The sequence below is a fragment of the Jaculus jaculus genome, chromosome 10 (assembly GCF_020740685.1).
Source record: "Jaculus jaculus isolate mJacJac1 chromosome 10, mJacJac1.mat.Y.cur, whole genome shotgun sequence".
In the NCBI taxonomy this organism is placed as follows: Eukaryota; Metazoa; Chordata; class Mammalia; order Rodentia; family Dipodidae; genus Jaculus; species Jaculus jaculus.
In genome coordinates this window covers 98,584,138-98,600,993 of record NC_059111.1, presented here as the reverse complement: position 1 = coordinate 98,600,993, position 16,856 = coordinate 98,584,138, and the positions used below count along the sequence as shown (strand labels likewise).

General features: G+C 43.8%; 1 protein-coding gene across 1 annotated transcript in view; it reads left to right on the top strand.

The window, feature by feature from the left end:
• The window catches only part of Dgki (diacylglycerol kinase iota), a 499,206-nt gene that overhangs the window by 240,996 nt on the left and 241,354 nt on the right, over window positions 1-16,856 (top strand).

Sequence of the window (16,856 nt, the reverse complement as noted above, 5' to 3'; positions counted from 1 at the left end):
AAGTCGGGATATCAGAGCAAAAGGGATTGTAGGCTCTAAAACAAGTGGAAAATACTGACCTGCTTCGGTGGATGGTCCCTAAAAGAAGAACCTCCCGGTAGTGATCTGAAAGTGGGTGTGCTCTGGGGAGCAGCTTTGCAGACACTCTGCCAAGTTAGGGACAAGGAATAGAAGTTCCCGAGTGCAGAGCCATCCACCAGTGGGGCAGGTTTGGTAGTTTAACTGTCCATGTGTGTGTCCAGTTGTGACAGAGACATCTTCTGCCACCGTCCTCTGGATCCTTGCAGCCACGTGGCAGAAGTGGAGAGTGGGTAAAAGAACAAAGTGGGAATGGAAGCTCTCACAGCCCCTTCCAAGAATCCTGCTGGCAGCCTGGCTACTCTTTCTGTCGTTGGATGAGTAGCAAGAGAGGGGACACAGGCAGCTACCCTATCTTTGATAGCTTTTTGGTGCCTCATAGCAATGGCATCATTGGGTACTTCTTTTTTTTTTTTTCTTGTCTGACTTATTCACTTAGCATAATGTTCTTGGTTTCATTCAGGATGGAGGAGTGGGATGTGATAGTCACAGGGAACAAAGTTTCAGTTATGCAAAATGAATATGTCCTGAAGATCTACTGCATAGCATGGTCTCTCTATAGTTCACCTACCGTCTGCATACATAAAAACTGACTGAACTCATAGGTCTTATGTAAGTTGCCATCACTGAAAAATAGGTGGGAGGAAGCTTTTGGAAATGGTAAATATGTTTTTGGCCTGATTGTGGAGCTGGGTTTCATAGGTGTATGTCTAAACTCGTCAAGTTGTTTATGCTAGATGTCCGTGGCTTTTGGCATACACTGTCCACTTCCACCACAGGCGGGTACACGGATGGAGCCAATTTGCAGTCGTTGTTGGTTTTTGGCATGTCAGCATCCGGTGGTCACAGCATAGCGCCGCTGTTGCCCTGGGACCCTCTGCCTTTTTCTTCAGAAGCGACCCCACTCACAAACCCTCTTCTGGCAGCTGCTGCTGGGGCTGCAGCTGCCTGTGACCATAAGTCACCCGTGAGTGGAGCGGAGGCCCACACTGCAGGCCAGTGCCAGAAGCAGAGCACCTCATGCCACAAAGGTGAGGTCACATGCGATGATGCAGGTGTTCCAGTAGATGCTTCTGCTCCTCCTGCCCATGTCTGTTCTGCTCCTCAGAAGCAGGCGACGTGGGGACACGGCCTCGTGTCGTCCTTTGCCTCTGCAGTGGAGCACGTTTGGCCTACACGTTCTCACCTTGAGGTTTGGAATAATTTGACTCCAGATGTAAGTCACAGTAAATCTGCAATTCTGACTTCCAATCTTCTTGCTTTTTTTAAACATTACATATCTATCTATATCTATATCTATATCTATATCTATATCTATATCTGTATCTATATATCTATATCTATCTATCTATATCTATCTACCTATCTATCTATCTATCTATCTATCTATCTATCTATCTATCTATCCATACACACACACACACACACACATGCATATACAAAACTTTCAAGCAGAGAGCGAGCTAGAGAGAAGGTGGACATAGATAATGGGTACCCAGGGCCTCCAGCCACTGCAAACAACCTCCAGATGCATGTGCCACTCTTTGTATCTGACTTCATGTGGGTACTGGGGAATTAAACCCAGGCCAGTGGACTTTGCAAGCAAGTGCCTTTAATCCCTGAGCCATCTCCCCAGCCCTAATCATCTCCTCCTCCTCTTCCTGGTCCTCTTCCTCCTCCTCCTCCTCTTCCTTTTGGATTCATGGTCTCACTGCAGCTCCGCATTGACCTGCCATTCACTCTGTAGCCCAGCCTGGCCCCAGATTCACTGCAAGCCTTCTACCAAAGCTTCCCAAGTGCTGGGATTAAAGGTATGCGCCACCACTTTCGGCTTTGATTTCTAATCTTTTCATGCCTCTGAGCTCAGTTTACATTCTGCATGTGCTTGGTTTTCCTGTGTTTTATAAAAGAGTGAAATGGATATTGGCAAGTAAAAACAGTTTCACATAATGACCATCTATAAGTTAGTGATTTTGAAATAGATAAACAATAGAAAGTTAATCCAAAGCTTAAAAAAATTCATTTCCCGCGTGCTCAAAGTCCCTGTCATAATACAGGAAAACCCATGTGAAGCAGAGTGAGTGTTCAGCATGTGGCAAATCTTTATCATTTTAGATGCTAGTTGACCAGAACTGCTTTCTTTTTTCCAGTGAAAAGCAAATCAACAACAAACTATATCAAAACATGAATAAAACATTTTAGCATTTATCAAAAAAGAAACATGAAGCATATGACTTCTTTCTCCTTTTTCATGTATGTGTAGTGTTATGGTGTGTATTTGTGTGTGTGTGCACATATGTGTGCATGTATGGCAATGGCTAGACCCCATAGAGCAAGCACATGCACAGAGGCCAGAGAAAGAGGTCTTCTTTTAGGGCTCTTCTGCCTAATTTTCCTGAGCCAAAGTCTCTCACTGAACCTGGAGCTTCCCATTTGCAGTTACACTGACTGACCAGGGAGTCCCAGTGACCCTCTGCCCCATCCTCCTCCCCAACACCAGGTTTAGGCATGTGCACCCTGCCTGGCTTTTTATGTGGCTACTGGGAGACAGCTCTGATTTTTATGCTTGTGTAGGAAGTGCTCTTACCCATGGAGGTAACTCCCCAGCTCTCATCTTCTCTGCTTTTCTTAAGAAGTATTTATTTATTTACTTGAGAGAGGGAAGCACACAGAAAGAGACAGAGTGAGTGTCTCAGGACCTCCAGCCACTGCAAACTAACTCCAGACACATGTGCCACCTTGTGCATTTACATGGGTTTTGGGAATTGAACCTCCTAGATCCTTTGACTTTTTTGCAGGCATATGCCTTAACAGCTAAGCCATCTCTCCAATCCACCTTCTGTGCTTTTAACTTAACAAATCATGGAACTTGTTGAAAGGTTTTTTAAAATGCTTAGATGTAAAAACGTGAATCTGTTTGTATATAGCCAAAAAGGATTAGAGAGAGGAAGAAAAGAAGGCTACTTAAGAGAATAGAGAAGGAAGTAGGAAACAGGAAAATCCACAGAAAGGAGATGTACAAGGGAGGGGAGAAGGGACTGAAGGGCAAGAGGAGAAGCCAGTGGATAAACAAGACTAGTGGAGCATGAAGAGAAGTTCTGATGCCACCTAGTTGATCGTTATGAACTTGGCTGTGCCTATTACCAGGATGCCCGGAGATTCCCTTGGTTTGCTAGGCTTGGAGAGTGTAAGTGAAGGGGTTTCCCACCCACCAGTCACATTCGTCTGTTTCTTTATGCCTGAACCCCCTCTTTATGAGAACACACTTCAGATTCTCTATGCTCCCCATCTTTTCAAATCTCCTTTTTTTCAATCATGTTAGGAGAAAAACCATACTTGCCATTCCGCCCTGGTCTAAAGTATAGACATGTTAAACAGACACTTGACATACTGATGGCAGAAAATCCCCTTCAATGAAAAAAATAAGGCAACATGGGCTGGGTTGTAACTCAGTGGTAGTGGAGCCATCCTGATACTGAAAAAAGAAAGGAAAAAGCAAAAGAAAGAAATATGATAAGAAGTAACAACAACAAAAAACCACCCAGCAACAACAATTATGAAATCTATCTCAAGAAAAACTCCCTTATGTATTTTTAAACTCAACCACGGCGGTAATGCCAGCGCTAGGAATGTACACAGGATACTGGCTGAGAAGAAAACAGTCATGGTTTTTTTGATAAATGCAGTTCCCACTCTCTGAAGGGAAGGACTACTCCAAAAATATATCCATAGTTGACTAATAGGTTTAAATGGGTGCCCAAGGTGGTTCATGCTTTGGTCAGGAAAACCTTGTCGATTATTCTGGTGAGGATCTAGGATACAGGTACAATTCCTCAGTTCCCACTGTTAGGAACAAATGTGGTGAAGGCAGCATTCCACTTTACTATCTACTAGTCACTTCTTGCTGGCGGGGGAGTCATTGCGGAGGCGCTGTGCTCTCAACCAGCTCCTCTTCCCACATAGGTGGGCACCCTAGCCAGGGGAGGGTCCCGTCCTTTGAACAGTCTGATTCCCTGGTCTCGGCTTCTGTACTTCTCTGTTTATCATGAAAACCACTCGGAGTTACAAATGAGTCCTCAGTGGATGCTCGACGTTTTCTTCCAGCTTCTATCCTTGCAGGCAGAACTGCTAGATTCTAGCCGTGTTCCCATCAGTATGTGACTCCTTCCTGTGCCTGCCAGTCACTTACCAAAATCAAATCCCAAAATAGCCCGGTACCGTGATAACTTCAAATGTGAGAGCTTTTAGTGGTGTCTGTGAGAGCTTCCAGTGATGTCCCTTGGTGGAGATGTTCTCTACTTGCTCTTATATTCTCAGAGCCTAGTTGTGAGTGCAAGAATCACAAATTCCCCAAGTGAGACAGTGAAAATAGGTGTTGGCGTGGTGGTAGGGTTAAATGTACGCTTTTACAAGGTGAGTAATGCTCTCGTGGGCCTTAACATGCAAGATGACGATCTTCACTCCACTCTACTCTCATGTGGTTTTCCATGGGCCTCTTCCCTTGATCTCCTGCTTCCTCCCAGATACCCCCACTAGCTAGCCAAGCCGTTCACTGTAGCTATAAGTCACATATAATCTAATGTCAGGTCGTCTATGCTTTCACTCAGTATGTATGACCATTTTCTCTCCCTCTGAAGTTATATTTAGGATGAAGATGTCTATTTATGTCTCTAGGGGACTTTTGAGCTGGCCTTGGTACAGCAGGCATTTACATTTGGCCTGGCCTTACCAGATTGACTCATCCATGCCCCAGATGGCTGGAGATACAAATTACAAGCTTTTTAATAAACTCCAGAATCGGTTGCAGGACATCCATTCAAACCACCACACGTGATCTCACCAGTGCTGTGGACCACGTGATGTTCAGAATGTTCGGTGGTTCAAGTTCTTTTGCGTTGCATTTGACTAACATTCTGAAGAGTTACAAACCTTGGACCAATCCCGTCAAATAATGTTGCTGACCCTTAAAGTGAATGCTAACAGTTTTGTTTTTTTTTTTTTCTTAACTTTTCCTTTCAGGGAGTGATAGGGAAGAATTTGATTGACAAGTCAGTACTCACATGTCATGTACTAAAGACTGGAAGATCTCAGTTTGGCCCAGTTTCTGTAACCAGCGTGTACTGGTTGAATCTGTGATAGCATCATTCCTCAGCGTCATCTGGTTTTGTAGTCTCTGCACTGGTGAACTAACTGGGAATATGTTGGGGTGCAACACCTGTGCCTCCTTTAGTCTTTAAGGAGGCACAACTTTCAAAATGAGTCAGTTGAATTCTTCTAATAACAGTACTTTAGAGAACACACTGGGTTCCACTTAGATATGGTTAGGAGGGTGGGTTGTGGGTCCCCTTGGGCCTTGTGGCTGTGCTATTTCTTTTTTTTTTAAATTTTTTATTTATTTATTTGAGAGCGACAGACACAGAGAGAAAGACAGATAGAGGGAGAGAGAGAGAATGGGTGCGCCAGGGCTTCCAGCCTCTGCAAACGAACTCCAGACGCATGCGCCCCCTTGTGCATCTGGCTAACGTGGGACCTGGGGAACTGAGCCTTGAACTGGGGTCCTTAGGCTTCACAGGCAAGCGCTTAACCGCTAAGCCATCTCTCCAGCCCAGCTGTACTATTTTTTACACAATAGTCCCCGAAACTAGTGTTAATGTTCTTACCATTCTTGTTAGAAAATTGGCTGCCAGGGAATAATTCCTTATGGTATTGTAAGGCTAGTGGATTCTGTAAATCAGCATTAGTCCTGAATTATGTTATTTATTTGTTAATTATTCATTTGTGTATTTATTTATTGGTGTTTCAGATTGATCCCATGGCCTATTACTTACTAGGCAAGTACAACTACTACTGAACTCTACCTTCAGTCCTATTTTTTTTTTAAACTGGGCCTCCTTCACCCTTGTGTAATAGTGGACCATAATGCAGTCTCATTACTAGGTTAGACAGTTAGACATGTCAGCTTGGGCATTATGCAGTTGTCTTTAGAATATTTGAATGCTTTTCTCTCCTCAGTGTTCAACTACACACACGTTCATTATGCACATCCTCTTACTTAGAAACTAGGAAAATGTCACCATGGGCCTTGCTGTGGTACTGCAGGGTTCTTTTCTCCCTTGTGGGAGGCCATGAGTTCAAGGCCACCCTGAGACTACATAGTGAGTTCCAGGTCAGCCTGGGCTAGAGCATGACCCTACCTCAAAAAAACAAGAAATAAATAAAAATATCAGACCTGGACTAGAGCAAAATCCTACCTCAAAAAACCAAATAAAGAAATAAATAAAAATTTTCAGGCCTGGGCTAGAGCAAGACCCTACTTGAAAAACAAACAAACAAAAACAAAAAGACAGCAAATGATTACAACTCTTCTTTGGAGCATCCCATCTTTCATTATGCTTCATTCTTTTGTTTTAAACTTTTTAATTAATATTTTACAGAGAGAGAGAGAGAGAGAGAGAGAGAGAGAGAGAGAGAGAGAGAGAGAGAGGGAGAGAGAATTGGCACACCAGGGCCTCAGCCATTCTAATCAAACTTCAGAAACTTGTGCCACTTGGTGGGCATGTGTGACCTTGAGCTTGCCTCACCTTTGCATGTCTGGCTTACATGGGATCTGGAGAGTTGAACATGGGTCCTTAGGCTCCACAGGCAAGCGCCTTAACCACTAAGCCATCTCTCCAGCCCCTTATTCTTGATATCTTTTGATCATATTGATTGGACAATATCTCTCATCTGAAAGGTCTCATAGCTTGTGTGCATAGCAACCAGTTACCTAGTTCTTTGTAGTTCATACTCCTTTGCAGCATCAGCTTGGGGCAAGTGTATCAACTTCACCTTGAAGGGTAAGGGCTGCCACGGCTTCTCTGTCATTTTTCACTTCTGTGATTCTAGTTGATGTCAGGCTGTCTGTTCTGCAAGGCATTTCCTCCTGTCAGGGCTAAGCTCCAAAAGAGAATTGCCTATTGTGCTCTTTTTTTTTTTTTTTTTAGTCAGCAAATACTTAAGAGTCTTGGTAAATGAAGTGTCCTCTGGGCCTTTCGCAGAGCATAGTCAACTTGCGGGCCTTTCCACTAACCCTAATGTAATAACTGCAGCCTGGCCCTTGCTGTAGTCCACTTCTCATTCCTGGCAGAATGCGCCCAACCAAAAGCAGCATGTGGGAGGAAAGGGCTTATTTTGGCTTACAGACTCGAGGGGAAGCTCCATGATGCCAGGGGTAAACGATGGCATGAGCAGAGGGTGGACATCACCCCCTGGCCAACATCAGGTTGACAATAGCAGCAGGAGAATGTGCCAAACACTCTCAAGGGGGGGTTGGCTATACCACCCACAAGCCTGCCTCCAGCGATACACTCAATCCAAGAGGCTCCAATTCCCAAATTGCCACCTGTTGTGACTTCCCATTCAGAACACATAAGTTTAGGGGGACACCTGAATCAAAACACCACACCCTTTATATAAGATTTCTATTGCTTCTGCCTCTGTTATGGGCAATCAGGAACTTCTACTTCTTATAACATGTACCACCTTTTTTGTTCAAGTTTTCAAAAGCCATTTTAGTGTGAGTTTCAGCATGATCAATCTTTCTGGTGTTCTTGATAATTCTTATAGTTTTGGTTCATCTAGGTGTGTAACTTGGATTATAAATTATGTTATGATTACTATAGCTGACATCTATACTGTAGATGAGTGTTTCCACATTGAGAAATTCTCTTGATCTACTTTTGGGTTCCACCTGTCTTTACCCTGCACCTTTAGGACCATTTCCATTCCTGATTACACCCATGGGTTAAATCAGCATCCAGAACTTTTGAAACACAGCCTTCAAGATGCCCTGAAGCCATGTGTGGTGGCACACACCTTTAATTCCAGCACTGGGGAAGCAGAGGTTGTAGGATCATGGTGAGTTTGAGGTCAGCCTGGGACTACAGAGTGAGTTACAGATCATCCTGAGCTAGAATGAGAACCTACACTGAAGGAAAAAAAAACAAAACAAACAAGTAAAAAGAAAAAACAAAAAAGATACCCTGAGATACCTCTGACAAGTACAGTAAAATCCTAAACTAAAGTCAAAACTATTTCTAGGTAGCAGACTTTTCACGCCCTAAGGCACATGTCACATGCCACCACTAACCTGACATCATTCATGAATTCAAGAGAGCCATACACAATCTGATCTTCAAAGTCTCTCTGTTGTCTGGGATTGCATAGTAAAATAGTCAAGGTTTGCATGAGAGACAACTATAGTTCATTCTACCAGCAAAAAAATATTTTCTTCAGTCAGTTAACGGTAGAGTACACCTATTTCCTACAATGTTATGTAGTCAGCAAGATTATAAATTAAAATGCTGTACTGCGATCTGGCATCATGTTTAGTTGGTAACTGTGATTGTTCCAGAGTTTAAAATTTAATCTGTCCAAAATCCAACCTTCCTAGTGAAAATTGTCAGCGTGAAATGATATTTTATTGGTGAGTTTATTAGTTATAGAGCACTTATAAGTGGAAATTAATTTTTTGGAAGATCATTATCATAATTGTGGCTAGTTGCATCATTAGGAAAACATTTCTACTTAAGAAACCTCCTTGGAATTTTACAATAAAGATAAGCCCAATATTTAAAGGCTTACCACTGAGCTTTTATTGGATATAACACTATTTTCATGAAACATCTTTGTTCTAAAAATTGGATGAACTTAAAGATTAAATACAAATATTATAACCAGAAATAATGTATGTAAATTAAGATATAATCCAGGAGCTATCATTATAGTTTTGTACCTGAGGCCCAAGGCCCTGGGTTAAGCCATGTACTTTCATGAAGTTGCCTGTTTTTAAAATGGAAAAGTCTTGGAAAAATCATGTCTCACTCTCTTCATATGGTCTAACACATTTATGATAGTGTGTTAACCTGTATTGAGAATCTTGCATCCTTCATTTTGTATGTCCCCCCCCCCCCCTGGTGACTCAGCTTATAGCAGGGTCTTCAGACAAATGAATGACAAAGGTAGAAATTATTAGAATATTAGATAAAGTATTAGACTAGGTAAGAAAGCCCAGCAGCTCGAATAAACATATAGAATTAGGATGGGACAACTCAGAATGTTCTAGTGAGGAAGGGGAAAGTTTCATTCTTCAGGTGTGTGGCAGAGAAGTCCCAGAGCAAAAGCATGCTGTGGATAATGAGGGCAATTAAAAATATAGAGTTAGGTGGGACAGATGGCTTAGTGGTTAAAGGTGCTTCCTTACAAAGCCTGACAGCCCAGGTTTGATTCCCCACTATCCATGTAAGGGCAGAGGCACATGTGTCTGGAATTTGTTTGTCTTCACATGCCCATTCCTCTTTCTCTCTGTCTGCCTCTTTCTTTCTCTCAATTAAATAAATAACATTTTAAAAAATATATATACAGAGCCTTTAATTAATGTCACAAAATGTATTGTAATTAAGCCCAACAGGCAAGCATTTGGATTTTTTCAAACATTATTCTAACTGTAAACTCTACTTTAAAGCAACCTCAGAAGTTATAAAGACCTTGCTCACTACGGTTCAATTTATAAACATGTTGTTTATTATAGAAGGAGAGAGAGAGGGAGAGGGGGAATGGGCATGCCAGGGCCTCTAGCCACTGTAAACAACCTCCAGACTCATGCACCACCATGTGCATCTGGCTTATGTGGGACCTGGGGAATCGAACCGGGGTCCTTAGGCTTCACAGGCATGAGCCTTAACCACTAAGCCATCTCTCCAGCCCCTGTACTTTTAAAATCTTAAATATTTATACCAATTTTAGCTTAAGACAAGGTCAGTGTAAGAAATTAAGAAAGCTCAGATAAATGAAGTTTGCTCTGAATAAATTAGCCTAATAAAAATATTGCTAGTAGTTTTACAGCATACAAAAGGAAAGAAAAGGCATATTATCAACACCATCCTAGCTTCCAAGAGGTCACAATACTGATGAGGCAAAGGTAGAAAGACCAGTGGCAATAATTTGTATATATTTCCAAGAGAGTTGGTTTCTGGTTGCTTTGCTAATTTAAGGTTGAGGTTAGTACTCTGGACAAGACAACATTAGTCTAAAAGTCAGTTGAGAATGGGTTCACACAAATGCCACTTTTTAAAATCGGTCAAGAGTGTCCAGTTAGGTTGTTGCAAGTCACTTGTATTGGAGGTCACTTGTAGATCTCAGTTGCTGGCTTCCGCTGTTTCGAAGTGTTCATGTTGAAGCCATGTGGTGTGAGATTTCTACTCAAAGTGGAAAGTTTTCCTTTTCTGTCAGTGAGTTCCTCGTTACTGTGGTACGGTAACCCCATGAAATACAGAATGACACGGCATCTTTGTTTTAAAATTGTAAACTTGGCTAGACCTTATGATGAACTTTGCATTTCAACTCATGATAAACATTTAACATATAGAAGTATAAATGTATAAAAGTGTGCATTCATGGATATTTTGTGAATCATAGGGAGCATTTAGGCAAAAATATTTGAAGCTCTTTTTTAAGTTCTCTATTATTTGTGTGTATATATGTGTGTGTGTGTGTGCGTGTGTGTGTGTGTGTGTATGGGTGTGCACATGTGTGGATGTCAGAGGACACCCTCTGGATATTGTTTTTCTCCTGTGAGCTTTGGGATTGTCTTGGTTCCACCTCCCATTACCACAGGCATGGTGAGATTCTTTGTGTTTGGCTGTTCGGCCTTACATGAGCTCTGGAGGGTCCAATCAGCAGGTTTGCAGAGGCAATATTTTTAGTATTTTATTTTTATTGATTTATTTGGCAAGGAGAAAGAGGGAGGGAAAGAAATAGAGAGAGAGAGAGAGAGAGAGAGAGACGGAGGGAGGGAGGGAGAGAAAGAGAGAGAGAGAGAGAATGGGCGCGCCAGGGCCTCTAGCCTCTGCAAATGGACTGCAGATACATGTGTCACCTTTTGCATCTGGTTTATGTGGGTCTTGAAGAATTGAACCTGAGTCTTTTGGCTTTTCAGGCAAGCACCTTAACTGCAAAGCCATCCCACCAGCCTAGTGGAAATGTTTTTAACTGCTGAATTACCTTTCCAGCTCTGCAATTCTCTTTTTTTACATTTTTTTTGTTTATTATTTATGTATTTGAGAGTGACAGACAGAGAAAGAGGGGGAGAGAGAGAGAATGGGCATGGCAGGGCCTCCAGCCACTGCAAACGAACTCCAGATGCGTGCGCCCCCCTTGTACACCTGGCTAACGTGGGTCCTGGGGAGTCAAGCCTCAAACCAGGGTCCTTAGGCTTCACAGGCAAGCGCTTAACCACTAAGCCATCTCTCCAGCCCTGCAATTCTCTTTTTTAATGATAAATATTAATGGCAACAAATCTGCTGAGACATGTTTTATAATTTCCTGGGGAATGGTCTTGATATCACTTTATGAGCCTTGGATATGCTGGAGGGTATGAGAGGCTTATTTTGTTGTTTGAAGTTTTAGAAGTGCATGGACAATCCATCCTTATGTTGGATCAGATCAAATCAGATCAAACAGGGAAGCAGCCTGTGGCCACACCTCCCATACCTCAAACCTCAGTTAAGGACAGTAAAATTATTTCAGCCCATCTCAGGTAAAACCTTGTTTTTTTGGTTCAGCCAAGGCTGTAGAGCTGGGTACCATTCTGGTACATGTCCTGGATTGTAGAACAGAGAGACAACAGAACTTGAGGCCACTCAGAATAAATATTGTTTAAACATTATTCCAAAGGCTCAACCAACAGAGTGTCCTTGTCCCTAAATGTTTTTAGTATTTTTATTATTATTATTATTATTTTGTAAGTCTGAAGTCAGTTGGATCCAAAGCATCTGGCCTCATAGCCTTATTGTTCCTCTTTGATAGTGCTGAACAAAATAGTCCTTAAAAAATCATGGAGTCATTTGAAATTCAGTCAGGGCATCTGTCAGTACCATAATAGCAGATTTGGGCCAGCGTTTAAGCCTGGGTGATTAGGATCTGGTTCTTTTTTGCTACACTTAAGAAGCTGGCCAAAAAAAAAAAGAACCTCCCCACAGCAGGTGGTCTGTGAGAACTCGGTCCATGAAGGCTCCAAGGTGGCTCTATTTATGTCTCTGTGTTCGATAATAACCCCAGAGCCATGGTCGCTGCCAAGCTGGAATCCACAGCAAAGCACTGAGCTGATTACAGGGACGCTCGTTTCCCAGGGCAGGCTTGAGCTTCGTGCCTAGTGCCCTGGTTGTGACTGGTCTTGTTCGTTTCTGCCATCATCCTGGCTGGTTCTAGCTGCTTTCTCCCTGAGCGAGAAGGCTGGTATGCAATGGAGGGTGTTGCTGAATACACTCTAACGGTACCACTGAGCAGAGTATCATGCGTCACAATGTAGGGGAAACTTTTGAACAAGCTCATAGAAGAAGGTGTTTTTTTCTTTTGTGCATGTGTCTGTATCCTACACATACATGGTGAGGTGAGTGTGTTTGGGGGCAGTGTGGGGGTGTACACATGTGTATATGCCCATGCAGTACCCCATGCACTTACCTGTAGCAGGGAACGCTCACCTGGGGTGGCTGGAGGGGGACCTCAGGAACCCCCTCCATGCTCTTCTACCTTTTATACTTGAGCTGGAGTCTCTTAATTGATCTCAGAGCTTACAGATTCTTATGAGCCCCTATGATTCTTGGGTCTCTTCTCCCCACGGGCCTGGGGTTACAGATGAATATGGCCATAGCTGGCAGTTGAACGTGGGTCTTGGAGATTGAACCTAAAAGCCTCTTAGGCATCTGATGTATGTTAGTGCCCATAGTGATTAAGACAATGCATTTGAATTATGACATCTACAGCCCTTTTTAAAAAAATGTTTATTTTTATTTATTTGAGAGTGACAGAGAGGAGGAGGAGGAGAGAGAGAGAAAGAGAGAGAATGGGCGCGCCAGGGCTTCTAGCCACTGCAAATGAACTCCAGACGCGTGCGCCCCCTTGTGCATCTGGGTAACGTGGGTCCTGGGGAATAGAGCCTCAAACCGGGGTTCTTAGGCTTCACAGGCAAGCACTTAACCGCTAAGCCATCTCTCCAGCCCTCTCCAGCACTCTTGTTGGGACAACTGGTCCTTTCGTGGCACAGGTTTTACCCCATTGGCTTGAGCTATACAGCACTTCAACATTGCAGACTTACTTGTGAAATGCAGAACCTCAGAATGTTTGCAATGTATATACGGGTTGATTTTCTGCCTGCATGAGGGTCTTTCAAAGAGGCATATTTTTAGATGGCTTGGGTAAGGTGTTTAAAGTCTGGATCTCATGACGTTTATAAATGGGTCAGAATGTAGCAGCAGCAACTTGATCATTCAGTTAGTAAGAGGATATGTATGCCGTGCCCACGAACATTTCTAAGAACTACCTAGTGACCGCCGTCAACGACTCTATAGCTCCACCATAGAGACAATATGTGTGTTCTAACAGCCAGCAACTTAGAGCATCTTAGAAGTGGCAGGGAAGGGGTACAAGGGGTACAGGCGGCAGTGCCCGTGGTTCATGAGAAGAGATGGTGCAAATTGTGGTGAATTGGTGTGGGTTCCTGGGTCCTTTTGTTGTTGTTGTTGGTTTTTCGAGGTGGGGTTTCACTTTAGCCCAGGCTGACCTGGAATTCACTATGTAGTCTCAGGGTGGCCTTGAACTCATGGCGATCCTCCTACCTCTGCCTCCCGAGTGCTGGGATTAAAGGCATGCGCCACCATGCCTGGCTGGTTTCTGAGTTCTTGCTCCAGGGCCAGCCATGGTCCCCCCCAAGAAGGCACCCAGGCAACAGAGATGGGTGAGCGTGCGAAAGTAAAAGAATTTTGGGAGATAGTTTGGGTGAACAGCTCTCTTGGTTTATTGTCAGGTAAATGGGTTTATACACAACTGAGGGTGGGAAGAAGCCCTGAGGGGATTGGTGGGTTTAAATGCTGCTAGCCTAGGCCTAGGGACGTTCTTTCCACCACTGCACGGAGTCAGGTGCAGCAGTAGGGAAAGCCAGGTGATTGACAGAGCGTCACAGGACTGTGTGAAGGCTGCTGGGTGATTAGGAGTTTCCTAGGCAACTGGCCAAAGGTCACAGGGTTATGGGCAAAGGCTAAGTTCATGTGTGCCAGGCTTGGAGAGGGCGTGGCCTCCTTCCTGTAGCCCTGGGGTCCTCAGCTGTGCCTGGCAGCTCAGCCCCCTCTCCTGAGGGCTCCAGCCTGTGCCCGGCAGTGCCCGACAAATTGGGAGAACTTCTTAGACTTTACAGTGGATGTAAACTTTAGGTATTATATGTAAAGTGATGATAGCTTTCTAGATGGTGGGCTGGGAATGAGGGAACTGCTCAGTCCCATGCCGGCTCCAGCATACTTTCTCTAGCCTGCTTGGTCCTTTGATCATCAGTGCCTCCAGTTGTTGCTCTGGCTCGGGAGAGAAGCGCCATCCATCTCTTCCTGCTCCATTGAAAGCGGATTGAAAGGACTTTTCATGTATCTGCAATATGAAGTCATTTCTGCCTCTTGAGAGCTATGTTATTTCATATTTAATAGCTTGGTATTGTATTTTCAAATACCTGAGCACTTCATCCTCTTGCCTGCTAGATTTTGGGTCCTCTGTAATATTTCTGTCAGGTGGTGGCAATGGGCTGGAAGTTGCCTGCCACTGTAGCAGCTCACCTGAAGCTCAAAGCTGGCCCAATATTTCATGCCATACATGCACAGAAACAGTCCTGGGAAAGAGGCAATGTTATTGACGGAAGAAGGCTTAGCAAGATCCACTACCTAGAAGGAGGGGCTGTGTTGGGAGTCACAAGGACCACACCAGGTGTCCTGATTTGTTAGTAGGACCCACAGGACTCCACATGTCAAGCTCATGTCTATGGTTTAACACAACATAGGGACACACAGAAAGATCAGCCAAGAGAAACCTGCATAGGGTGAAGCCTACAGGAAATCGGGTGCAAGCTCCCGAAGTAGTTCTGTGGGATACCCCGAATCCATCCAGCAGTGGGTGTGAGCCCAGAAGAATACTGTCTACCAGTCTCACTAGACTCAGGGTGTTCACTGAAGTGTGTTTATCTAAGTACCATCTGCATGGCGCAGAGTGAAATTCTAGACTCCTGGAAGGAAAGTGGCTCTTCACTATAAACCACATTGCTTGCGCGAATAGTTTAGGACCAGAAGCCACTCACGCCGTCCTGGGAACTGGAGAAACCCTTCTGAAGTCCTGAAGTCCAAATTCCTAGATGTCAACCCAGGGCCAACTTTGCAAATATCCTTACTTTTTGGGTTTTGTTTGTGTGTGTTGTGGGGGGTGTGCGTGTGTAGGTGCACAGTGTGTGAGGGTACATGTGTATGTGTGTACATGTGTGCCAGATGGTGATGACGGAGTCTCCCTTGATCATTTGCTGCCTTATTTAAAGTGAGGCAGGGCCTCTCACTGACTCTAGAGCTCATCAAGTCAGCTAGTTTAGCTTGTCCCGGGTCTCCCCTGCCTTTGTCTCTGAAGTGCTATAGTTACCGCGGGGGGAAGGTGAGGAGGTGCTAAGGATCTGACCTCTGATCCGCAGACTTGCATGGCAGTTGTTGTACCCACTGAGCCATCTCTCCAGCCCTGCAAGCATCGTTTCTAAGGACCGGTATCTTTGTATGGATAGTTAAACTCTTTTCTGCACAGGGAGTAAAAATATCAAAATATATATATATTGCGGAGAAAGAACACTTAAATAGTGAAATCATGTGTCTGTTGCAAATCCACGTTAAGCAGTCATAACTGTGTGCCTTTTGGGAGTGTGGGATTTTGGTCTGCGCCACACAGAGGGTACCCAGGCAAATAGGCCTCGACTGATACGTGATGGTGGGACCACGAGAAGGGTCAGGGGAGGGGTCACGCAGAATGGTTGACTGGACTCAGTCTTGAGCTGATGTTCACATGTAAGAGGCTGGAGCAGTAAAAAGACCTGGGATGATGTGCTAGGGAACCAGCAGAAGAGAGAGGGTTAACGGGGAGAGATGCTTGAACATATCAGGTGTGCAGAGAGACAGGGACAATAGGTATCATTCCATAATTGACTTTTAACTTATTCTTTACATAAGGCAAGACTTACATAGCCAACGCCCTGTGTAACTTTCCTGACTGTCACATTTCTGTTTTCTTTCGACTGAAGTCCTGTTTAAATATATATATTTTTTGTCACCACTTTGTATTTGTTTGGCTCTAAATTACACAGCAAGAAAGAGAGAATGACTACGTTTTGGGAAAAAGATTCAAGCATTACTGTGGACTTTTAAAATATATTCATTTATTTATTTATTTATAAGAGAGAGAGAGAGAGAGAGAGAGAGAGAGAGAGAGAGAGAGAGAGAATGGGCACACCAGGGCCTCCAGCCAATGCAGATGAACTCCAGATGCATCTATACATCTGAGTGTCCATAGGTACTAGGGAATTGAACCTATGAAGCCATCTCTCTAGCCCTTCTGTGGAATTTTTTTTCTTTTTTTTTATTAATTAGTTTTGTACTCAGTGAATACAGTCAATGTGGTACCATTATTAGGCACATCCATTACTTACCCCCTCCCCTTGGCCCCTCCTTGTTGAGGTAGATGGGTCATGCATTCTGGAGTTAGCCCACAGTTATGGGTAGGATAAATGTCTGCATATCATGACCCAACATGTGGCTCTGACATTCTTATTTAGAGATAGCAATGGCTAAAATCACAGATTCAAGTCTTGATGGAAGAGACATTTGGCTTGTTTGTTTAAGAGCATTCTTGTGGTGGCTGCACTGATGTCACGACTGTGTGCTGCTCAAGAACGAGGC